We start from the raw sequence: 26,808 nt of genomic DNA, 5'->3' as shown, positions 1-26,808 counted from the left end.
CAAATCAAAACTTGGTAAGTCCTGTTGTTTCTAAGTCTGAAAAGGTCCTGCTGTTTCAATTCTAAATATTATGTTCCCAACTTTTCCCAATTCCTATAGTCTCCGTTCCTTACCCAACCACATACTGTCCCTTCTTGCTGCTATATAAAGATTGCAGGAGCCCATTGCTTTCGTACCATCTATGCAACGGTTTAGTTGGAAACCAAAATGGAATCATTCATGTTAATGTTTCATGCCACTAAACTGAAACTAAGATGTATTATCTGAATTTCTGAGAAATCTGGGTTTCAGACATAATTTCTCAAACAAGTCAATTTCAAGTGACATGATAATGGAATTCTTATTGCTTTAATTCTTTTTTCTTTTAAAAAAGATTTATTTTTGTTGAAAAGTTAGATTTACAGAGAGAAGGAGAGAAAGAGAGAAATATCTTCCATCTGCTGATTCACTCCCCAACTGGCTGCAACGGCCAGAGCTGAGCCAATCCAAAGCCAGGAGCCAGGAGCCTCTTCCAGGTCTCCCACACGGGTGCAGGGTCCCAAGACTTTGGGCCGCCCTCTTCTGCTTTCCCAGGTCACAAGCAGGGAGCTGGATGGGAAGTGGAGCATCTGAGATACAAACCGGTGTCCATGTGGGATCCTGGCGCATGCAAGGTGAAGACTTTAGTCACTACGCTATCGTGTAGGGCCCTGCTTTAATTGTTGAAGGAACTTGAAATAACTTGACATAAACTTACTGTATTTTTTTTTATTGCTTTGTCTATCTCGCCTCTCAAGGAAAGAAAATTTTCACTTTTTTTAAAGATTTATTTATTTTTATTATAAAGTCAGATATACAGAGAGGAGAGACAGAGAGGAAGATCTTGCTTCCAATGGTTCACTCCCCAAATGACCGCAACGGTTGGAGCTGAGCTAATCCGAAGTCAGGAGCCAGGAACTCTTCTGGGTCTCCCACGCGGGTGCAGGGTCCCAAGGCTTTGTGCATCCTCGACTGCCTTCCCAGGCCACAAGCAGGGCGCTGGTTGGGAAGCGGGGGCTCTGGGATTAGAACCAGCTCCCATATGAGATCCTGGCGCATGCAAGAGCAGGACTTAAACCACTACGCTCTCACGCTGGGCCAGGAAATAAAATTTTCAATGATGACATTTTTTTGTTCTGGGAATTTTCCCCCCACTGGTTAGGAGATATAGGAAAAGATAGAGTTATCTTCCATTCATGATTTACTTCCCCAAATTACTGCAAAGGCAGGATCCCAGAACCAGTACTTGAACCAGTACCTGTTCCCCTTTCCTGCAACCCTACCCTGCCAAAATATGCACTGGAAGGAAGATGGATGAGAATCAGAGTGGGTAGGACTCAAACTGGGCATCACTAAATGTGATGAGGAGGGCCCCAAGTATCATTTTAAACAGTTGCCTGACACCACTTTAATTTTAGTTTTGTTTTTATTTCACCAGCTTCGTTTACTAGAACCATTGGGACATTTACATTATGTGAACTGAATGTTGCTGATTATGGAATTCAAAGTAAAAGCAATTTACCTTGAACTGTTGTAGTTTTAAAACATGGTGTCATGAAGACTACAGCTGTCTTTCAACCACCTATTATTTGTGCTTTTGGCCTTCATCCTCTTCCTATCTCTCAACAGGCCCACCATCATAATCCAAATTTTTAAAATTAAGAATCTTAATCATTCAGTAATCTCATAATAATACTTATAACATATTTAGTTATCTGAAACGCAGACATACAAAAAGAGCCAGAGGCAGAGTGTTGTACGCAGTAAGCTTCTTGCTGTTGGTTCACTCCTTAAATGCTGAAGCTAAAGCTGAATCTGAAGCCGGGAACCAGGAACTAGTGGAGGTCTTTGATGTGGGTAACAAGGACTTGACTATTTGAGCCATCACTTTATGTTTCCTGGGGTCTACATGAGCAGCAACCTGTGTTAGGACCAGAGCCAAGTTGTTTGAATCCAGAAACCCTGATATGGCACACAGACGTCCTGGCCACTGGGCAAAATGCATGTCCCTCATATTATTAAGGAGTTTATATGAAATTAGGATAAATTTTAACATGTTTTTTTCCAGGATGTTCATACTTTTTGTTGTTGTTGTTCAAATGTCTAGGCAAAAGTAAGTAACTGTTAGGGGAAAGTCCCTTTCATTTAAAAAAAAATCAGCATTTAAAAATGAATATAATTGAGCCCGACGTGATAGTGTAATGGTTAAAGTCCTCGCCTTGAACGCGCCAGGATCCCATATGCTCTCCGGTTCTAATCCCGGCAGCTCCACTTCCCATCCAGCTCCCTGCTCGTGGCCTGAGAAGGCAGCCGAGCATGGCCCAAAGCGTTGGGACCCTGCACCCGCTTGGGAGACCTGGAAGAGGCTCCTGGCTCCTGGCTTTGGATTGGCACTGCACCGGCCATTGTGCAGTGAATCATCGGACAAAAAATCTTCCTCTCTGTCTCTCCTCCTCTCTCTATATCCGCCTTTCCAATAAAATGAATAAATCTTAATAAAATATTATCATATAATTCTTTGAAGTATATTCATTAATTATAAAACAGAACAAGTCACGTTCACGTTTTTTTTTTTTTTTATTGCATTAGCCTTTGGTGAGCAGCAAGGAGCTTTTCTCATTAGACCATGATTCTATAAATTATATTTTTAAAAATAATTGCAGGAATGCAGAGTCCATTAGCAGTAGATCCATTCTTCATATGCACTGTAGGATTTTTTCCCCATAACAAAATTTCAAATATATTGATTATCTGGATATGCTTTAATAAACCTATTAGAGAGATAAACCCTTAAGAATTATTTTATATGATTATTTTTATAATTTTATTTCATGTTTATGAAGTATTAGATTTATGACTGTGCTTCTGACAGAATCAGTACTCCTGCTAGCCTCTGAGAGGGATGAGTTTGAACTACAAAAAGCTACTTTTCTGTTGGTCGGAGCATCATTGCTTGGTTGTGTTTTGGGAACATTCTGTTCTACACTCATATGCCAGTGGGTATTAGTGGTGGAGTTTGATCAGTTTTCTACAGAACAGCTAAATGAAATCAAAGCATTTTTAAGTATTTTTTTTCTGAAAATCTGTACCAATAGATTACTAAATTTATTTATTTATTTTTAAAGATTTATTTATTTTTATTGGAAAGGCTGATATACAGAGAGGAGGAGAGTCAGAGAGGAAGATCTGTCCCTTGATTCACTCCCCAAGTGGCTGCAACGGCTGGAGCTGAGCTGATCCAAAGCTAGAAGCCAGGAGCTTCTTCTGGGTCTCCCACATAGGTGCAGGGTCCCAAAGCTTTGGGTCATCCTTGTCTGCTTTCCCAGGCCACAGGCAGGGAGCTGGATGGGAAGCGGGGCTGCTGGGATTAGAACTGGTGCCCATATGGAATCCCAGCGTGTTCAAGGCGAGGGCTTTAACTACTATGCTATTGCGCCAGACCCAGATTACTAAATTTAAAATGTAGTTAGAACCTAGTAAGTGAATGATGAATAACATAGTAGGTGATTGAGTGACAAAAAGGAGGATTTCTGCAAGTAAAAATAAGCATGGCTTTAAAGTAACCAGTCATTTTTTCTCAGTGGTTCATAGATCTATCATTTCCAACTAGGATTGAATATTTAAAGAATTTATTTTTTTCCTTTCTGATATAAATGTTGACCAGAGGGAAGTCAACTTAAAAAAGAAAATACTTTGACCTATTCCTTAAGATAATACAAAGCATGTAAAAGTAGACAGAGATGAACTCATGGTCAGTAGTGCTTGGAGGTATGCATAGAAGTTACCCAAATCATGGGTGTGAGATTAGTGTCCAAGTTTGGTCTTGGTAAAATGGACTGCAGTCATAGATTTTTAAAGTGTGTATTGGATGTAGATTCCAACTTTGTTCTTTGTCTTCACACATTTTTCTAAAAATGCCTACATGATCAGTAGCTCTTTCAGAAGATACAGCATTTAAAAATGCATGTAATTTTAAATTGGGTTGAGAAAAACTTTATATAGATTTGGATACTACTTTCATCATTGCTTTATTTTAAATCACAAATTCTATGCTGGTGTAGTTTTTTTCTTTCAAGTTTATGTATTTATTTCGTCCCTATTTACTGGAAGTCAGAGTGGAAGAGACCAAGTAAGAGATCTTGTGTCTGTCGATTTACTCCCCAGGTGGCTGCAATGGTCAGAGCTGGGCCAGGCCGAAGCTGAAGCCAAGAGCTTCATCTTAGTTTCCTTCATGGGACACAGGTGTTTCCAGACTCCAACTGTCTTTGTCTACTTTTCCCAGGCCTTGAGCTGGAATCTGCATTGGAAGTGGTGCAACCTGACACAGCCAGCACCCGTGTGAGATGCCAGCATCTCAAGCAGAGGCTTTATAAGTTGCACCACAATGCCCATGCTTACAAATCGATTTTATTTTAGAAAATTAGGATTCACATTGCAGATGTGGTCCTGGCCAGCTACCTTTGGAAAATGTTGGTCATTCCATCAGAACACATGCAGCTGCCTGATCTGAAAACAATCTGCAAACAGGAAGCAGACCATGCCATTTTATTCATGCAAGGCACAGTTCTATAAACCAGGCTATCACTTTAGGATATGTGTTGCATATCTCCTGAAATTTGATATTATAGCCCTTTAGTACTATTATGGCTTTTGATATAAAAATAAAAATGCAAGAAATGTTATATATACTTTGTTATGAAAGTAAAACATATCTATTTTATAGAAAGTGGGAAAGTAGAGGAGGAATTAATTTCATGTCCTTGGCAGTTTGTGTAATGGTTTGCAGCACAGACTTTGGGGTCTGACTAGATTCAAATCTTAGCTGTATCTATTATGAATTGTATGTACTTGAGAATGCTGTTTTACTTATCAGGGCTCAGCTTCTATATTAGCAAAATAGAGATGATCTTAATAATAACTATACTGTAAGAATATTATGAGCTGAAATGTGTGTTCAGGTAGATTAACTGGCTCTATGAACATCCGTGACTGCCACTGTTAATGATTTGCTATTATGCTTTTCCTCACTTGTTTGTAGCATTTGTTCTATAAGTATGTATGTACACATGCTGATTTTATTCCTAAAAAAATAATTTTGATAATGCTTACCACTAAAGAGTGTTACTCTTTATAATAAATAAATAAATAAATAAACGCAGACAAAACTTTGGCCTGAAAACCTTGCTGGGATCATGGAAATCATTTAAAGTATTTTTCCTAGAGAATTACTTTTTTTAAAAAAAATGGTTTATTTGTTTGAAAGAGACTGAGGGATCTTTCATTTGCTGGTTCACTACCCAAATGCCTGTAACAGCCAGGGCTGGACTAGGCTGACAGCAGCCCAAATCTCAACCCAGGTCTCCCCTTAAGTGATGAGGATCCAACCACTTGGGTTACCATCTGCTCCCTTGTAGGATGAGCAAGAAGATGGATCAGAAATGGCAAAATCCAGGACTTGAGCCAGGCATTCCAATATGGGATGATCACACTCAGTCAGTGATGTGATGACTTCTCCATATGGTCGCCTCATTGAGAATATTGATGTAAGCCTTTGAGGACAACCCCTCACCTGTGGGAAAGCACAGTGTCAGTGAAAACCAGATGGTTGGCTCAAGGGAAACTCAACTTCCCCACCCCCTCCTAAGGTATCATCTAAGGGCCCTTCTGATGGAGTCCTCGCGCTGGCTGTTTTTGCGACAGTTATGTGACATAAAGTCCTTGCCTCTAAGGGAGACAGCCACATGTTCCTCCTTTTTCCAGCACCAGTTGCCATCCCTACCCAGTATAGGCTATCCAGAGGACTCTGAGCAAAAAGGAAGCTCACAATAACTTCAGAAGTTCCATTTGCATGAAGAGGAATTCAGGGTATGTCCTTCCAGTGATCTGGACAAGTGCATTCTTTTTTTTTTTTTTTTTAGACAGTGTCCACAGTCATAGTGTTTTATTTCACTTTCCCCACATGAATTAGTACCAGCTTAATTATGACTAAGAAACCACAAACGTGATTATTGGAACAATGGAGGTAGCAAATGAAAACATAATTTGCCTACTTTACAATTATTACATACTTGCTAACTGTGATTCAAAAACTTTTTTCATTCCTGTGACTATGCTGTGAGAACAACCATTACTCTAAACATAGTTTAGAAAGAATGTATTAAATTGCCATTAATTTTGTTCAGGAAATAAAGAAGGAAAGTCACCGCTCCTAATATTCACTTTTAAGTGAACCTTGCTTCCCAACCTCAGTCTGAGTCATTGCTCATGGTTACTAAGCATGGGACATGAGGAAGGGCAGGTGACTTCAAGCCACCCTCTTCCCAGGTTCCCTACTTTCCAGCAAATTATAAGGAATTACAGAGTGTGCATGTCTAGCTAGATTTACTAGTCATTTGTATACTTTACTGTTTTATAAGCAAAATGACATTGCAAACATCTCTACAAAGAAACCTAGACTGAAGAAAAAACAAAAGATGCAAACCCCAAAATGGAAAAAGAGTAAACCATTTCTTAATATTAGCCCTTCGTCATATTATAAATAAAAATAACAATGTCATGACCTGTAGCCCTACAATCTAAAATTCAAAATTATTGTAAGGTTCTATGTCTTTTCTTTAATGTTCAACTTTCCCCCCCATGTATACATATTTTGCGTATTTTTTAGAAAAAATTTTCATTGGAACAGCAGATACAGAGAGGAGGAGAAACAGAATAAGATCTTCCATCCACTGGTTCATTCTCCAAATGGCTGCAACACCTAAAGTTGAGCTGATCAGGAGCCAGGAACCTCTTCCAGATTTCCCATGCAAGTGCAGCATCCCAACAGTTTTGGCCATCCTCTGCTGCTTTTCCAGGCTGCAAGCAATGAGGAGGTGGAGCAGCCAAGACACATACCAGTGCCCATGTGGGATGCTGGCACTTAGAGGTGGATGATTAGGCAACTGAGCCATCACACTGGCCCCTAAATACTTATTAGGATGTATATTTTTGGAATGCATTCTACTTTTGTCTTACTGATAGATGTTGCATATCAAAAATAAATCAAGAGCACTTTTCTAAAAGCAGAACAAGTGGCAAAAAAAGATAAATGAGTCAACAGAGCATGTCCATTTTTAATTTGTAGTTGATTTGCTCTGAATTTCTGACCAAATTCACTGCCCAGGAAATACTAATTCAAACATACACACAGTATAGGCATTGCTAAGGTTTATTTTAACTACCTTGTTTTGCTTCCTTTGGCTCACCCACCTCCAGAGCCATTTTGCTCAAGTGAATAACATAAGAAATGCATGATAACACATTACATTCCAAGTGAAAATGCTGATTCACTTGAAGAAGCGAGTCATTTCCATGGTACTTAAGCAGTTTAAATGCAAATGTTCCATTTTATGTTTTCTTTCTGTATATTATCTTAGCAGAAATATGCATATTATTTCAAGGTGAAAGTATAAAACACTACTTAATGGGCAAAACTTAAGCATAGCAGTTAGGATTCCTGTTGACATTCCCAAATCCCATATCTGGGTGCCTGGGTTCAAGGTGTTACTCCAATTCTGAATCTACCTTATTGCTAATGTGCACCCAGGAAGGCAGTGGGTAATGGGATAAGTAGTTGTGGCCTTGTTACTCCTTCAGGGAACCAAGACTGAATTCTTGGCTTTGCCATGGCCCAGTCCCACTAGTGGGTTAAGAATTTCCTAGAACCTTAATGTGTTCTCAAAGTGAATCCCTGGTTCAGCCATCCAAGTCTGCATATTTTCCAAACAGAAAACATGGGATACGCTGAGGCAATGCTGTGTCAACAGGATTGCACAGTTGGGTTAGCCATGAAGCTCTTCCTAACAGGTAGAGCAATCGACAAGTGCATTCTTTTTTTTTAATTCTTTTTTTTTTTTTTAAGATTTATCCAATTTATTACAAAGTCAGATATACAGAGAGGAGGAGAGACAGATAGGAAGATCTTCCGTCCGGTGATTCACTCCCCAAGTGAGCCACAACGGCCGGTGCTGCGCCGATACGCGCCGATCTGAAACCGGGAACCTGGAACCTCTCCCGGGTCTCCCACGCGGGTGCAGGGTCCCAAAGCTTTGGGCCATCCTCTACTGCTTTCCCAGGCCACAAGCAGGGAGCTGGATGGGAAGTGGAGCTGCCGGAATTAGAACTGGCCCCCATATGTGATCCCGGTGCGTTCAAGGCGAGGACTTTAGCCGCTAGGCCACGCCGCCGGGCCCAGAGGAGTGCATTCTTAAAGAGTTTCTTCATGTGTTTAACATCCCACAGAGCATCACCACGAAACATCTGATATGCCAGGAATTGTGCTGTGTCTAGGAGTTCAACCCTGTTCTTCATCAGTTCCACTGCCTCTGTCTAAACTCATTTCATCATTAAGGGTTTCAGGGATTTGATATGACCTGTCTCCTCCCACATTACAGTTCAAGACAGAGTGCTCCCTTGATTTGACTTGTTGCTTCTTCAGCTCTTGAGTGTTCTCCATACATTGTGTGTGTTGGAGGCTCTGCAGATATAGATGCCATCTAAAGTGTCTGCTTCCATGAGTTTTAAATCCAGAATGTGGTGTAGACTATAAATGAACAATAACAACATGGTCTCAGTATTCCTTATTGTAAAGACAGAATAGTGAAGGTAAGAGGAAGGAGAGAAATTTAGGTGGATTTATGTGTGTTTCTGGGCAAGATAAACTGACTAATTGGAGAATGGAGTTGTGTAATTTACTTAGAGAAAGAACATTTCAGGCAAAGGAGAGAGGAAGTACCAAGTTCTTGAAATGGTAACAAGAGCTAAGTACTAGAGGAGCAGCAGGCTGGTCCACGTGGATCAAGTAGACTGCACTGGAGAGAAGTATAATGGGAACTGTAACTGAAGAGATGAGGTGGCACTGAATCATACAAAACTAGAGGGCATGGGAAGAAAAGCTTTGTGGGTTTTTTTTTTTTTCAAATATAGTAAGACATTCTTGGGCTGTGTGGTTGGACCTTGGTAAATGTGTTCAGAAAAGAAGGAAGAGGACAGCACTGTAGCAGGATGTCATGTGAGGTTTTTTGCAGTGTCTATTTCTTAGACTTCTCTGTGTTGCAGAAAACCCATCCCTGGCCTCACTGTCATGGGTGGCCTGTGCTCCTGCTTTGTTCCCTTTTCACTGACCCCCTTGCTTGGCATTTTCCACTCTTCTGTCATCCATTCAGTCCTTTCTAATCCCCTTCACATCACTAGTACCATTCTTTCTCAGCACATTCTGTACTAGGAAAAGTATTACAGGTGAATTCATTTTACATCTTTCTGATAATTTAACATCCCTGATCTTGTCATGTATTTTTTGAGAGAAATTTTCTGTTTTTTCTTTTCATTTTAGATGTATCAGCATAGTATTAATGAGTAAGAATTTTAAAAGAAATACTAAAGCTTGGGTGTAAATGAATCTCAACAATTTAACCTTATCACATTTGCTTATCCACATTTATGACACCTTTTTTCCTCTATAGTGTTTTCCTCTATAAATGTTACCTTGCTATGGTCACATTTTCTTACCTAAAGATTTCAGATTCAGGAACCTTGCCAAAATGTAATGCACAAAAGGGGTTTGGGGTTGTCTTAGAAAACGTGCTCCCAACTCATGTCCTAATGTCCACATGTTACACCTTCATTTCTTTTTCTTTTTAAAAATTTTTAAAATTTGTCATGATGTTTACATACTTAAGAAGGATGCATGCCCATGTAGAAAGGGCCAGAAATAGAGGAATGTGGATGAGACCATTGTTTCCAAGTTTCTTTTTCTTCTTCCTGTATCTGGGGGAGGGTTGCTCCCAGCCTCCCAACCACATTAGTACCTGGGAATGGGGGACGGCCACTTGATATCATCCCAGGGTCCATGATGTGGAGCATGCTTGAAGGGCATTGCTCAAATGGTTTTGATAGTTCTGAAATGCTGTTTGTTGATCCAAGGTTGAGGAAATTCTTCCAAGGTTCACTGGCTGACATAGTCCACCTTAGACTCTCCATTCATCTAGATACTTGAGGTCAACATTTTGCTTGGAGAGTTATCCAATTTATTATGCTCTCCAACTTCTGCTATGATACTAGATATTCTCAGTAGGCCTCAGTGAACTGCCATATCCCCATGTGCATCTGGGCATGCCATCCATTGCTTTGTCTTAGCAACTGAGGAGGCCCAGTTCTGACACATGCATTCCAAAGTCAGACCACAGATCCTGTGAATTCCCCCATGGTTAGAGTTCTGAGTCCAGTGGTTCAGTTGTTGGGGGAATCCCCAAAGAAACTTCATCTGAGGTGACTCCATACATGGTTTCTGAATGTATCAGCCAGTACAGGGTCCAGCTCAGTCCACCACCCATACAAGCCCAAACTAACTGGTGGTTGCAGTTGCTGGTTCAGTTCTATCTCCAGCCCCATCTTCTCCGCAGACCAATGGATGCTGAAGCCCAGTTCAACTCTGCCCACCACGCACTTGGCCACCCCACACACCAGCAGGAATTGTAGCCAAGTTGGGGAAACCCCCAATAACCTCCACAAGGCACATCCCCAGCCCTGGCTCCTACACATGATAATATATGCAGTAGACTTGTACGGTCTGTCCCACATCCCATTGACTTTTGTGCCTATCAATGGGTGCTGCAGCCTAACAGCCCAACTAACCCCATTGTCCAGCTGATACTTATGCCCATGGGTGCTACAGCCTGTCTAGCCAACTCCACTCAGAACTTTGGTTCTTAATGATCACCAGTGAGAGCTAGAGCCCATCAGAGAGGTGCCCAAAGTTCCACTAATAGGCCACACTCAGCCCCAGATCTTGCAGTTTCCAGGTGGTTCTGCAGTCCGGTTTCCTCCATTTCCAGCATTTGCCAGCTGATGTTGTGGCAAAACCCAACCAGCCTGTACTTACTCTGGCTCATGCATGCACCAGTGAGTGGGTATGGTAGATTAACCCAGCCTGGCTCTCTCCCTAACCCAGTTCACATTCAGGCCAGCAGATTTTATAGCCCTACCTAGCCTGGTTTGTTCCTGGTCCCAGTGCTGACGCTCTGTAGTGGGAGCAGTGGCCCAGCAGGGGAGTTCTCACTGCTCCGCTATCAGGCTTGCCGTCCCACCCCTGATATGCTGGTGGGAGCTGCAGTACATTCTGGCATGACCTGCCTCACCTCAGCATTTTCTGGCAGATACTGCAGCCTATAGCCTAGCCTTGACATCCCCCTAGTTCTGACCCTCGTGTGAACTGGCTGGTATTGCAGCCCAACCTGGCCTGCCCTGCATCCTTTCCTGGTTCTCATATCTGCCAGTGTGGGTTATGACCTGGCCCAGCCTGGTCTACTACTAGACCTGACCCACACATATGCCAGTGGGTACTGCAACCTGGCCTGGTCCAGGCTTCTCCAGGTCTTGATTCTTGTGCTACCTGCAGGGTATGTTACACTCATTTAAAAGAAAAAAGTATGACTAAAGAAACATTTTACAAATTTCCATGGTACAATATGGCAGGAGGCTCACACTTTTGCTCATTTCTGAGTATTCCCATTATTACCCCAGTGAATTTGGAGAATGTGTTTTTCCCCAGATTTTAAATTGGACACTCAGCATGCTGAGTGTGATGTAGGATGGAGTCAGTTCCACTCTATCTAAATCCCTCCATCAATAAGAAATGTTGAAGATACTTCCTGAAACAGAATGAGACTTTCTTGACTGAAAGGAGCAAGGAGCTATTGTTCTTTCTTACACTTATAGAGTCAGCTTCTGGGAAGACTGATGTTGACAAATCAGAAAAAATATTTCTAATACCTAAGCTTTCCCTTTAGGTCTCCATTTCCACTTCTCTGTACTGCCTGTTGCTTACCCGGAAAGAGGAATGGTGTATAATCATTCTATTTAATCCAATCTTGGAAAATAGGGAGAATTTCTAGAAATGAAAAAAAAAAAACCACACACAAAGCAAAGTGCATAGCGTGATCTAAGAGATGCCCTCTAAAGCATTACTTTCTACAATGATTTCAAAACAGTAGATTTCTATAGGATTAGCATCTATTTTTTGTCGTTGCTGTTTTTGTTGTTGCTGTTTTTGAACTGAGATTAATGACCTGGGCCTAAAAATAATGAATAATGTCTACATGATTGTGGAGTAGGTTCTCAAAAATTTCTTGTTTAATTACATTTGATTTCAGTGATTTGTCTTATGAAATGAATGACATAATTCCTGAGGTAGACAGCTTGTCTTTCTGGCTCACAATCAGGGAGTCAGTGAGAAGGTAAAACAATGACAGTGGACTCCACGAAGATAGGAAATGGGCATTTTATTCAGGTTTCCATGCATGATGGCATTATCACACAATCTGGCTAGAAAGCTGTGAGTACCTGTTCTCCATTAATTGCAGGAAACATTATTTATCTAATTACAATTTTCAGCAATGACTGATATATTGCCTTTAACAGAAAGATCCCTTTCTTGGATCCTACTCTGAGCAGTTTTCTGACTTTGCCTCTCTGTGTGATCTGAAAAGGTAGAGAATCAAGATTTTTTCCACTCAGAAACCACAGAGCTCCACCAAACAATTTATGTCTATGAGATTCTTGCTCTTTCCAAAACTGCCCAAGCAAGCATGCCTTGAGAGGTGGAAGGGGTGCGTCTGGAGCTTGTGTTTTCCACAAATGTGGAGATTCATAAATGTGCGCTCAGGCACTTTACACAATGCTGCTGACGCCCGAGATAGGAGGGTGGGCACTGTTTTCCTAAGGCAGCCATGCTCCAGCACTCAACCCCTGGGAGTCACAGAAACCAGTTTTGAATTGCATTTTTCAAACTAGGGAATATACAACATATTTTAAATAGTTTTTAAAAAGAATTGAGATAATGATAAATTCATGTATGTTTATAATAAATGTGGAGAGATCTCATATATTTTTGCCTGGTTTCCTCCAGTGGTAATATTTTGTAAATCTATTAAATAATATTACAAATAGGATAGAGAAATTTAGTCTGGATATCTTATTTCAGCTTCCCCAGTTTTACTTATACTTACTGGCATATATATGCATATTTAATTCTATACATTTTAATACTTATGTAAGTTCATGTATTTACTATTAGAATCCAGAAACTAAACAGTTCTAATACCACAAAGGTTTCTTGCAGACTTCATTAACTCAAAATAGATGTGTAGAATATTTAGCAAATGAGAAGTGTAGCAGTAAAGTTCGATGCATAGTTTAGACCTAATTAAAATACTATCCATACTTAAGACTTGAAGACCTCTCAGAAGGGCAAATTTTCTGAAACAAAATGCTTGTATTATCCCACAGACTTCTCTAAGAACCCCCTCATTTGCTTTTAGAGATGGGGTTAGGCAGAGTTCCTCCAGCTGCTGCCTGTTTGCTGGAATAGGTTTTATCTGCCGTTTATTCCTCAGGAATCCACATCTATGCATTGCTTGCTCAATACTTCCTTTGTGCTTCATTGCTCACTGTCTCACATATTGATGAATGCAAGAAAATGAACTCCTCACTAGCCCACGTAGAGTGGTGAAGTCCTTAGGTTTTTCCAGGGGTTCTGATTTTTAGAGTTCATAGGAGGTTTAAGGGCTTCCTGATGTTTTCAGGAATTTTGTATTTTACAGTAGCTATAGACTTCCAGGGGCTAAGCCAGTTCATTTCTACTCAGACATATAACAAGGCAGACAAATTTTAATACCTACTACAATAAGAATCATTATCATAGAATGTAAAATAGTAGAAAACACTATGAAAGAAGATCAAAGGAAGGACACTCATGGGCCATATTCAAGTAACAGGTATAATTAGATGACAGTCCAAATTCAGATTTGGAACCTCCTTCCTCTGAACTCCCTGAACTCATCCCAGATGTTCCATGACCCACCTTGGAGCCCTCTTCAGCAGATCAATGGAGTTAGCTCCTCTGCTTCCCTTGACCAAACGCAGCCTCGGCGTTTTCAGCAGTTGGCTGACTCTTTAACAGGAGCCAAGATGTAACCTGGGAGTGAAGTCAGAATCCAAGGCAGCCAAAAGGCAAACGTCAACTATAAAAATAAACCTGGTATAGTTTCAGGAGCTGTGAGATGTTTAGCTGTGCTATGGAGGCAATTCATTTCTTTATTTTAAGATCCACATTTTTGGAAAATGTACACTTTGGCATATGTATGTATGTATTGGACAAAATCATAGAACCCCAGAGTTAGTGCAGAAACTGTAAGTCATGAGCAGTTGCTAAAAGCATCACCTCAGTTAGCAGAATTATGAGAGAGAAGCAGAAGAGAAACAGTGATTCTGTTCTATTTTGAGCTTCAGTGACTGTCAAAACATTTTGGAGGATTTTTTCAGTATCTTAAACCTTTTTAGTTGTCTACATTTATTAAAATATAAAAATATCAAAATCATTTTTAATATTTGAGCTAATTTATATAAATGCCATTTGCAAGAATTTAAAGGTAATAAGTGATAATTATGGAAAACAAGAAAAACAATCAAAATAGAAAATATCATTCATATTTCTACTATCCATAATATCACTATTGGCATTTTACTGTATACCCTTCTAAAATATGTGTACATATACCAGTGGTTAAAAGCATAAACATTTAACAAACTGAAATCATGATTTAGCTTATACTCTACCTTTTGTATCTAATAGTACATCTTGAACATTTTCTCATATTCCCATCATGGCTTTAAGCAGTTATATAGTATCCAATCACATAAGTGAGCTGTAATTGCCTTCACAGTCATCTTATTTTGGATACATAAGTAATATATAACTTCTAATTTTGCTTCACTGTAGAAAATAAAAAGTAGAGGAATTTAGAACTCAGGTTGTCAGATGGCCTTGCCAAAAAAAATGACTCTTCATAATGTCTATGTTGTTTCTAGCTCCTGTTGTTTCTGGAAACTTCATGTGTTAGCCATCTCCCCTTTTTCCCATTGAGGACATAGATCTTTATGTGAGGTGGGCACAGCATTAGGACTCAGAGTGTGACTATAGAAAAGCCACACCAACTTGGATCCAAATCTTCCCACTGCTATTTTTCAGCTCTCAAAGACTCAGTTACCTTAGCAGAAGAGGAGTTACCAGAGGCTGAGTTAAGACCAGGGGTGGAGAGTTGGTGAGGGATTGCCTAATGGGAGCAGTCACAGTTAGAAGCTATGAATTTTGGTGTTCTTCTATACAGAGGGCAATTATGGTTAATAATATTGTATCATATAATCCAAAATAGCTAGAAGGGAGGTTTCTGGATGTTCTTATCACAAAGAACTGGTAAATGTTTGAGATTATGGATAATCATCAAAGCATTTGAGTTCATCAAAACACAGCATAGCGATGTTTCAAAACATCACATTGTACCTATAAAGGTTTAAAGTTCTCTTTCAATAAAACATTTTAAAGAAGGCATTTACCTTATGTTTAAAATGGTTGTTGGGAAGATAACATAATTCGTGAATCTAAGTTTATGTGTGACTTGGTAGATTATGTCATCATTTATCAATTCCTTGTTAGACACATTTACTGAACATCTTAAGGTGGCAGATATTATGTTAGCTACATGCAGTACCAAGGGCACAGCTCTGTCCTTGTGGCTTTTACAGTCTACTGTCACAGAAAATTATCAAGGAACCATGTTTTTTTAAAAATTCATCATTGCATGTTTGCCAAGAGATTGTACTCTTGTGTTCTTCCAGGGATGTCCATTCTTGCCCTGTGATTCTGGGTGAAGAAAGATTGGCATCCACCAGAAATCACATTACTTCCTCTGAGAGCTTTTTGTGTTTTCACCCAAAGGAGTAAACATTGTGAAAATATGACCAGCAAGAAACAGCTTTACCTTTCCCCTGCCTGTGGTGCATTGCCTCGATTGTCTTGTGTAAAGCAAGCACCAGTGCTGTCATGGCCTTTTGTACCTGTCTCCAGGGTGGACCACTGAAATATGCTTTTTCTTTTTTATCCAAATATCTATTGCTTCCCATCGCTATCATTCTGCCACCCTGGCAAGCTATTTGTTTTTGGAGATTTTTTTAAAGATTTATTTTACTTTTGTTGGAAAGTCAGATATACAGAGAGGAGGAGAGACAGAGAAGAAGATATTCCATTTGTTGATTCACTCCCCAAGTGGCTGCAATGGCTGGAGGTGCACCAATCTGAAGCCAGGAGCCAGTATCTCTTCTGGGTATCCCATGTGGGTGGCAGAGTCCCAAGACTTTGGACCATCCTCTACTGCCTTCCCAGGCCACAGGCAGGTAGCTGGATAGGAAGTGGGGCTGCCAGGATTAAAACCAGCACCCATGTGGAATCCTAGAGCATGCAAAGCAAGGGATTTAGCTGCTAGGCTACCTTGCTGAGTCCCTATTTTGAAGATTTTAGCAGTGTGCCTGACACACAGTCCTCATAATATGCAAGGGTGGTTTAATTAAATGTATTTCAGGGCAGGACAGACAACACCTGTATAGGGAGAAAAGGGAGGAAGGAAGGGAAGAAGGGAGGAATTTTTGGTCCCTGACTGTATCAGAGCTGTAAGAAAAATCAGTGTGAAAAAAGTGGAAAGGAATTATCAAGGGGCAGACTTAACAAAATTTTAAAGATTGTTGATATAGGAGTACATAAAGACAAACAGAGTAGCACAAATCCTCCGACAGTTATGATCATCATGATATCAAAGTATTCAAGAGCCTCCATGGGACAAAAACCTTTGAAATCACTGAATAATATCATTGTCATTGTCCATATGTGGACCGACCTTGACACCTGGCACACAGAACACACTATTCTTTTTGGACAAAAATATGATTGATGCTCATTTTTATTTTAAGATATATATTTATAGTAAGACTTTGTAAACTTTCTTTAGGATCAGGATCTTCAGTAACAGCAAAATTCTTCATCTTTTATCTTCAACAGAATAAAAATTTATTTGCATATACTCTCAAGGTTTTGCAGGAAAGGAAGAAGCCTGTTATTGTAACAAATGCCTAAAATATCTATATCCACTCTGTGACCTGTGGGAAACTTTATGTGAATCACAGGGAAGCTTTATGTGAACATATATCATTCTGTAACCCATCGACTGGGAAGTTTTACATGAACATAGTCCTAGGTGTCAAACACAGTTTCTAAAATCTCACATCATTACTTCTCATTCTCATTCGTAGAAACTTGCTCAGGACTGCTGTTGCCTGGGTTGTGAGACTGCCAGTTACCCAATTTTGACTCTTCTCTGAGGGTTCAGAATCATAGACATCAGCCAGAACAGATTAAACCAGCCAGGAGACATTCACAGAATTTGCCATCAACATTTTTGGTTTGGTGCCGTGCCAGAGAAAAATAGGTGTATGATTCATGCTAAGTGCTGAGTAAACAAATAGGTTAAACTCTGAAACAGGCAGGCTTTCCAAAATGGAGATTTAAGTGTTCTTGAATCAGCATAAAAAAATTCCCTTAATTTTAACTTTGTAGCAAAAGAGATCTTGTGAAGACCAAACCAATTTTTGTTACCTATTTTCATTTCCTTCAGTCTTTTTTCCAATAATTTTTACATTATTTTGACATATGATAATTGTACATATTTATGGGGTATAGTGAAATGCTTCATCAATACTTAATATAAAAATTCATTCAAGATAATTAGCATCTATAGCACCTCAATCACTTATCATTTCCTTGTGGTGGTAGCATTCAAAATCCTCTAGTATTATGAAAAATACACTATTTTTAGGTTGCCCCATTATGTAATATGAGGAAAATTCAAAATGCTTATGGAAATATCAAGTTAAAACATCATGCACATCTTTTTTCTTTTTTGTAAAGATGTTATTTATTTTTACTGGAAAGTCAGATGTACAAACAGGAGGAGAGACAGAAAGGAAGATCTTTCATTCACTAATTCACTCCCCAAGTGGCTGCAATGGCCAGAGCTGAGCCTATCCAAAGCCAGGAGCCAGGCGCTTCTTCTGGCTCTCCAGTGCCTGAGTGCATGGTCCCAAGACTTTGGGCTGTCCTCGATTGCCTTCCCAGGCCACAAGCAGGGAGCTGGATGGGAAGCAGGGCTGCCGAGATTAGAACTGGCGCCCATATGGGATCCTGGTGTGTTCAAGGCGAGGACTTTAGCTGCTATGCTACTGCGTCGGACCGAAAACATCATGCGCATCTTACAAGAACTCTTTGAACACCTGCTTAATGAAGCACTGAAACTTATTCTTCGTGTCTCTTGAACTTTATATCCATTGACCACGCTCTCCCAAACCTGTAATTTATAGTGACATAGATGGACCTAGAATAAGAATACAATATGCTGAGTGAGGTAAGCCAGACACAGAAAGACAAATACAATATAATCTCATTCATATGTTGAGATCTAAAAAGGTTGAAATCTCAGAAGTGGGGAGTACAGTAGTGTTTATCAGCTCCCCTCTGCCTTAGAATCCAACCTCCTCTGCTCAACTCATCAGAGCTCTAATACTCTGTCATGGAATGAGGAGTTGCCTGCATTTTGAACTACAAATAACAGCCAGCGTGTTCTCTAAATATGCTGTAATGTTACTTTTTATAATATCAGCACTAATCTGGAATATAAAGCATGACACACCTATATAGATGGAGCAATTGCTTCATATATAACGAAAACAAATCAGGAAGGGAAAAAATAAAAGACTAAAGAAAACCTAACCTAGCAGTCCGAGGGTGTTGAGCCCAAATCACAGTTTTGTAAGGTAGAACCATCACTTTCTGTGAGTGCACAGTTGAAGAAGTCTCAAGTTCTTCATTAGACACCTGTGTCTGCTGCTAGAACATGCCAACAGCATATTCAGTCTCCCTTTACTGCCCTGCAGGTGTGTCTGTGTTGTTGATGAATAATCCACCACATCAAGGACTGATTACCTTTTTGAAAAGTTCCATGGCTCACAGTGTGTTTTCATTAGTGTACTAAATGGTTTGATTTTAAACTGCACTACAGTGCTTGCCCTGCCACTTCTAATTAGCTTGATCCTTGTTCACAACACTTAACTTCCCATGAGGTGGCGTGACAATAGAAGGTTTGTGATTTTGGTTTGAGAAAAAAGTCTGCTTTAATTTACTGTAGATCTGCTATATTTGCTGCCGGTGAGGATTTGAAGATTGCCAGGAGACTTAGGTGGATGTACACTACTTGCCAGGCATAGGAAGATAGATTTTCACTGTAATTGATTAGTTTTCAGGACAAAATTTGCATCTTTTTCTTCAAGGTTATGTTGCCTCAGTGATATTATGACATCAGGTATTACACAGAGAGTTATAATTTCGTTAGATTTTGATATGGACTAGATTGGAGAAGTCTATGAACCGTTGGGAAAATTCCTTGTAGACTTCAGTACAAGCTGGTTGTGAAAAATTGAGGGCCTTTTGAAGAAAATCCAATCACAAGAACATAAGAGTGAAGAGTTTTCAAGATGTTAGCTCCAGGTATTAATACCTGTTCGTATTTTGATGTCTATTTCATATTTAGAACATGAGTGAAAATAAAACGTAATATACTTGTATTTGCATAAATGAAAACTTTCAATAAAGTCATTCTCTTTGACACTGTGAAAAATGAAGGATCTCTTATTCCCATTGGACATGAGATTGGGAAGCACAGTTGAAAGAATTTTGACCTGAGAGTGGAAAATAGAAATTAGTGGCCAGTTTGGCTTTTTATGAAGTGACTTTAATAGGATCTGGGGAGTTTGTAATCTTATCATCAAGGAAGAGCCTGAGCAATTTGCTGTGCTAAGAGGCAGAACTCAGTTCATAGGATATGTGATGTATGAAAAAGGCAAGATTGATAAAGAAAATGAGTATCAGAACCCTTAAAAGTGTTTTTGTTTTGTTTTGTTTTTTACTCTAAACAGCAGAAAACACTACTTCTGAAATCAGAGGAGGGAAGGCAATTGTGTAACTGCAATAGAAATCTTGGTGGAGAATTACAAAGTTCGGAGAGATCACATGGATAATTTAAATTTTCTCAGTGAAGTAGAAGGAAAGGTCATCTGTAAGATGAAGACATTGGCTGCTGTCAAGGAGAAGCAGAGCCAGATATTAGTTACAGGCAACAGAGCAGCTTTTCCTCAGGCTTCTGCAGTAAGTGAGAGGGGCTGCAAAATACGCTGAGCTCCATTCAGCTGAAGCAAAGGCAGGAAGCTTTTAAAATTATCAGGTGTGCCAAAGGCAATGTACTGAAGCATGCTTGAGTTGGGAAGGTTGCTCTGTGATGAGCCCATATATGTCTGTTAAATGGTGCTGACTAAAGTTATAGCACTGCACTCCCACGAAGATTGGGAGTCAAGAGTGGCCTCTTTATTGATGCTTACAGTTCCAAGGGATGCTCTCAAGTCCTTGAAAGGACATCTAGTTGCTTGGAATAGATGCATCTCAAAGGGACAGAGAAAGAACTTAAGATTGCAAGTTTGTGAAAGTAGGTGAGAACAGGGAAGTCAGAAGCCTATGGTCAGTTTTCAGCTGGAGCAAACCATACATCCTCTTGCAGTGTTCAATTTTCTCTGTCAAGTATGATATAGGGACTAGGGTCATCATCCCAGTGGTGTGATAGAATTCATACAGCATACTGGAGTTTGTTCAAGGAGTATTTGTTACCACATTGAAATTTGACTTTTTAAATCCCAACTGAAATATGATGTAGGTCAGAATCCATGTGATGAAGCAGTGAGCCTGAATGTACATATTTGTATTATTTTTAAAAATTTCTTTTTCAAAGATTTATTTGGAAAGGCAGATCTGAATTATGCAGAGAAGGAGAAACATAGAAAGATCCTCCATCTGCTAGTTTACTCCCCAAATCGCTGCAGTGCCTGGAGCTGATCTGATCTTTTTTTTTTATTAATATTTTGCATTATGTGACAGTTTCATAGGCTCTGGGAATCCCCCCACCCCTCCCCCTCCCCTCCCCCCTGGTGGATTCCTCCACCTTGATGCAGTATTACAGTTCAAATTCAATCAAGATTCTTTCCTTGCAAACATATACCAAGCATGGAGTCCAGCTACTTATTGTCCAGATGGGTTGAACAGTTTCTTGGGGAGACCATTTCTGGTCCGAAGTCAGAGTTGGTATAATATCATCACAGTCAATTAAGAGTCCCAATATAACATCAACAGCAATTTGCAACATTATGGAATTGACATGGTTTTGAGTAACCAGTATGTTAAAAAAAAAAAAAAAAGTCCTAACCACAACCTATGATTAACTCATTGACATTTCAATTTTAGTTTATATTCAGGACCGGCTGCTATATACCTTAAAATGGCTATAGGGTACCATTCAGCTGTCTCGTGTCTATTTCATTTTAGTATTTAGCCATTTGTTGTGTTGAAGTATAATTTTGTTGATCTTGGCAGATTTTAGGATAATCTGGACTGGCTTGTAACTCTAACAAGACATTTGTCGACATTGAAGGTGCAGAACATTTTTTTGGGGGTGGGGGGTTGTGCAGGAAAATCCTCAGCACCATGGTGAGGAGTGACTAATCTTTGTGTCCCACCCAGCAAGGCATGAGCCAATCCACGCCAGCTCTTTCCTGTCAGATTCCAAGCTCCACTTTTTGTTGTTTGTCTATTTATTTTAGTTTTTTTTTTTTAGTTTGTATGATTGTTTGTTTGCTGTGAGGGGTTTTTGGAGCGATCCCGATGGTCATTGCGAGGGAGGGCGGGGGTCCAGAGGTGGAGCCAGGCTCGGACCAGAGAAAGCTCTCCTCCCTGGTCCCGAAGGACATTTATTGTTCTTCTGTTTCTGCGGACCGCTCAGGGCTTCTGGTTGTCTTTCCGATGACGTTGGTTTCTGCGTGGTAGTGTTTGGACTTCTTCCATCCCCTGGGAAAGCTCCGGTTGGGGGTGGGTGACCTCAGAGTACTCAGCCTCCGAAGGCCATCCAATTCCCTGTGGCCTCCTTGGCATTTGGGGTATAGTCCTTGTTGCTCGTATTAATAGTTTGTGGTGAATGTCTGGGAGTCTGCTTGGTTGGGATCCAAGCTTCCTCCTTACCACCTGCTCCACTCTGGAGTGCCCCCCTGGAGCTGATCTGATCTTAAGCCAGGAGCCTCGTTTGCATCACCTGCTTGGGCGCAGAGGTTCTATGGCTTTGTGTCACCCTTCCCTGCTTTCCCAGGCCATAAGCAGGGAGCTAGACCAGAAATGGAGCAGCTGGGGCAGGAACCATTGCCTATGTGAAATTCTGATGCTAAAGGTGGAGGATTAGCCTGTTCGCCATGGTGCAGGCCCCTACATTTTCCTTAACTTATTATTGATAGTCTTTATTATTCGTGATTATTGTCGTGAAATTTTAATTGTTATAGATTACCTTTCCAATGTATTATAAATCCTTTGTGTATGAAGTATGAATCTTACACTGCATTTTGATATCGATTCTATTTTTATAAACATTGCTATGTTTTTCAATTTTTCATAATTACTAACTTCATGATGCATTGCAATGTTTTTACTTTAAACAATCCTATATGCTTATCATCGCACACTTTCACTTTTAATGAAATCAAACAGCCCAGGTGATGGTGAGGATCACAAGACATTCTTTTCCACAAAATGCTTTCTGACAGCAACCACCAGTTGTCCTTGGAAGACATCTCCTGTGCTTTCTGGAATTGTTCCCATTGCAGGTCCTCCTGAGATGAAGGCAGTGAGGAGCCCCGGCAACAATGCAGGCACGCCATGCTGCACACGCACACTTGTGGACACAGATGCAATACATCCTGTGACCATGTGATAGTGACACTTATGTATTAAAGAGATTAAACGTTTACATATTTATTTATACAGAATATTTTATATAATACAGTATGCATTTTTCCATAGCATTATTTTCCTTTTTGCCTGAAGAATTTCTTTCAGATTTGTTGTCTAGTACGTCTGCCCTAATCGTCTGTTTACCCTCATTTTTGAAAGATGTTTTTCTAGATATAAAATTCCAGTTTGAATGACAGCCCTCATTCCAGTGTAAGCACTTCAGAGATGACCATTCTGTTGTCTTCTTAAAATTTCATCATTTCTTAAATAGGAATCCCCAGTCATTCCTAGTTGTTTGGACATGATTTTTCCCTTTAGTATGGATATTTTAAAATGTTTTTCTACTAATTTTTTTCACAATTTGAATATGATTATTTGGTGTGATGCTTTGTTCAATTTACCTGCAACCCTTTGACCTGTTGCTTCTGCAGATTTATCATTTTCGCCAAAACTGCATAAATTCTGGCCATATTTCTTCTCCTGCTATTCCTTTGTGTCTTTTCCCATCTTTTCTTTTTGAAAGAAAATTACTCATGTGTTTCAATCCTTTTTTTTTTTTTTTCTCACATGTCACTGAGGTTTTGGTTATTTTTTTCAGAGCCTCCCACCCTTTTTTTCCTCTCTATCTTTGTTATGGGGGGGAGGTACCCTGTTAATATCCTCAAAATCACTGATCTATATTTCTACATTGTCTAATACACTGTTAATCTTATCATGTGATTAAAAAAAATTTCAGGGTCTATATTTTTGTTTCTCTTCAAGTTCTATTTTCCTTGTTTTGGCATCTTTCACTTCTCTTATTGTTTAAAATATTTTTATTTGTTTGAACATAGATACCACAAATAAGCTTCTAACATCTCATCAACTGGTTTTGCCCTCTCCATTATGTCTTAGTGTGTTTTAATTGGGTGCTTTTTCTTTTGCTCGTTGCTCTCATTCTTCTTGCTTCATTTATCTGATTATTTTTGTTGAATGACTGAATTTTCTTTTTTTTCCAGTTAGAAGAATATCTGTAAAAGTTTTACTGTTTTGTGTAATTTTTAATACAAGACATCTAAAGTCTTAGATAAACAGTGAGTTGATCCTGTTAGGAACAAGATACAGTGCAGTTTCCAGAACTTTTTTGTATTTAGGATCTTCAGTCTCTATGCAGTGATTATCACTTCGCCAAGGACAGTAACAGATACTAGAGAAGACATGAGAAACATTTTATTTCTTCTGAAGAGGTGAACATAAGTAAGATTTCTTATATTTTGCACTCACAAGTTTTAAGCTCCTAACAATGCAATTTCTTCTTTCAAAGCGTATGGCATCTTTAAAAAAACTTAGCAGTATGTATTTGCACTCAAAGAGAACACACAACTCCATTGTCTTCTGACAAAATTCTGCATATAAATCCCCACGCAGCTTTCTGCAAACATGTTCCCTCTTTATTATTTAAGGCCTCAAGACCATCAACATTCAGTGCAGTACTTATCGCTGCTTATTTTCCTAGGAAACACAGGACACATAGCTGAGCAAAAGTCACCCTTTATTTTAAAGCACCCTCTTAAACTTGCAGATGTAGGGTACAAGTAGAAGTCACAGAAGAAAACTGTGAGGTGTCTGTGGCCATCCGTGTTCTGTGAGATTAAAGAGAAATGCGCCCTGCAGTGACTCTAGAAACCTGGCCTAGCAGCCATGCAGATGACCATACGGGAGTGACAGGCAACATCCGCACCATGCTGTCTCCCAGAGCTGATGCTGTACTTGCACGTTGGGAACTGAAAAGAAGGAAGGGACTGAGTCAGTGAAATGCTGCAGAGGTAAATTAAGGCAGAACCCAAACGAACTATATGTATTACATATACATGTATGTGTGTGTGTGTATACATGCATATATATATATTTTTTTAGCTGCTAGGCCATGCCACTGGGCCCCCAACATGCATATATTTTAAGACTGTTTACTGCAGTTACTCAGGGACTGCTTTTGATTCACATTAAGCTGCTTTCAGAAATTTAAAACTACATTTTTAAAGGATGCATTGATAAAATCTGAAGTTTTTCTTGTGTGTGTTATTTTTTTCCTGTATAAATTGTTTTCCTAAGTTTTTGGCACAGGATAGACCCAAAGTATTCCTCCCCCATCCTCTCCTTGGATCCTGAATTTTCTGTGAATGACAGAATTTTCAAATCCAAAATCTTGCTATTTCCTCATTTAGTAGTGTGGTTTTGTTCTGGCAGATAGTAAGTTTAACCCATTACCTGCTTGATTGTTTTGAGGTTTGCTTTAAAGGTTCTTGAGGGTGACCACAGAGTTGTCTACATTTTTTTCTCAGTTCTAATATCTGGCCTTCATTAAAATTTCTAATGAATGTGGTTGGTGTTCACTGGGGCCTTTTGTATGGGTGCTGAGATCTTTAATGATTCCAGATGACATTTTTTTCTAGAATTTTTCTTTCACAGCTGTTTTGTTACTCTTTTCCTAGAAGTTTAGCCTGACTTGCTTGTATGAGATTTCCATTTACCTGTGCACAGGTTCCACTACTGACTTAACCCATGAAGTTCCAAGGTGTCAATTCTGTAGATACTTCAATGAAATTGACACAGTTGCATTAAGATAGTCTGGAAGTGATAGAAAACCCTTTCATGAATATATTTTTCATATTGCATATCAGTTACATATACAATCTTTTGAACAGATGGTCTTTTAGCAATAGTAACATTACAGTTCATGCTGTTTTCACAATGAATTCATGGATATCTGCAATTAATTTGAATAATCTTCTAATTATCTGCCTATTGCATTTCTCAAAATAATAGAACCTCCAAATAATATTTAGTACCAAGTTAATTGAGCATATTTATTGCTCAATTTAAGTTTTTATCTATAGAACTTAACGGGTTAAAGTTACTACAAGATAAATCTCTGGAGTTTTCTCTATAAGTTATCTCTCAGGTACGTGACCATGGAAATTTCTACCAGCTCAGTTTCTCTGCAACCTGAGGTCTTTTTGAATCTCCCTGGCTTATCCTGCTGCCTGCTAATGGCCTGAGGCAGACTATGTGGAGAATAACAAGGTTTACCTCCCTTGCTTTCTGTCTCTGGCGTCACAGTCCTGCGCTCCCCATAGTCCAGTAACTGAAATAGTTGTTACTTCTGGTAGTTTTTCTAGAGTCTTGATAGACGGTGGCAACAGTTTATATTTTGGTACGCTTTCATGATTCAAAGTGGAAATCTGCTTATTAGGGTTTTTTTTGTAGCTAATGTTAAAACAAAGAAAAAGTATGATTTGTCTGAACAAATTGCTATAGAACTTGCTAGAGTTTTAAGAGACCATCTTTAAAACTGATTTGCTAGCCTGGTTGGACATGTAAGTGAAAAATAAGAGTACTTAGCCCACATGAATATATACACAGAGCACGCCCAGAGCTCAGGAGTCCTGGCACCATCACCTCCAGCCTCCCGAGGCATGTGTATTCTTTGGGAGGAGCTAATTGCTTGAGGTCACCACTAGAGAATTTATTCCCCACCACAATCGTTCACAAGGGTTATTTGAACCATGTTAGCTGAAAGACTTGCCATTCTAGGTAGTTTTGAATTTTAAATGAGTGTGTTGGAATTGAGAAATACCCATCACCCCCAAAGGAATGATTCTTTGATGCTGTTTGTTCAGGCAAGCACTTCTGTTAAGAAGAATTTGAGCTACACTGCCTTAAAAAATTGAGTTATTTATATTTCATACCCTTGAGGAATAAACAAGACAGAAATATAGCATAGCTGAAAAAGAGGAGGAAGCTCGAATGAGGGATAAAATAACTTGGTGAGAGGCTGAAACTCAGTTTATAGATTGCCATAAATAGGAAATTAGAACAAGAGGAGGAGGTTAAGGAATGGAGAAGTACTTGAGAAAATTGAATGCCTAATCTTAAGTTGTGTTTCTGTGACATAAATATTTCGGATGCATCAAATTTTTAGTAGAATTTGCTAGAAACAAAATTAGATGAGTGAATTT

This window comes from Ochotona princeps, chromosome 6, assembly GCF_030435755.1.
Source record: "Ochotona princeps isolate mOchPri1 chromosome 6, mOchPri1.hap1, whole genome shotgun sequence".
Lineage (NCBI taxonomy): Eukaryota > Metazoa > Chordata > Mammalia > Lagomorpha > Ochotonidae > Ochotona > Ochotona princeps.
The sequence above is the reverse complement of the archived record's forward strand: the minus strand, read 5'-3'. Positions refer to the sequence as shown.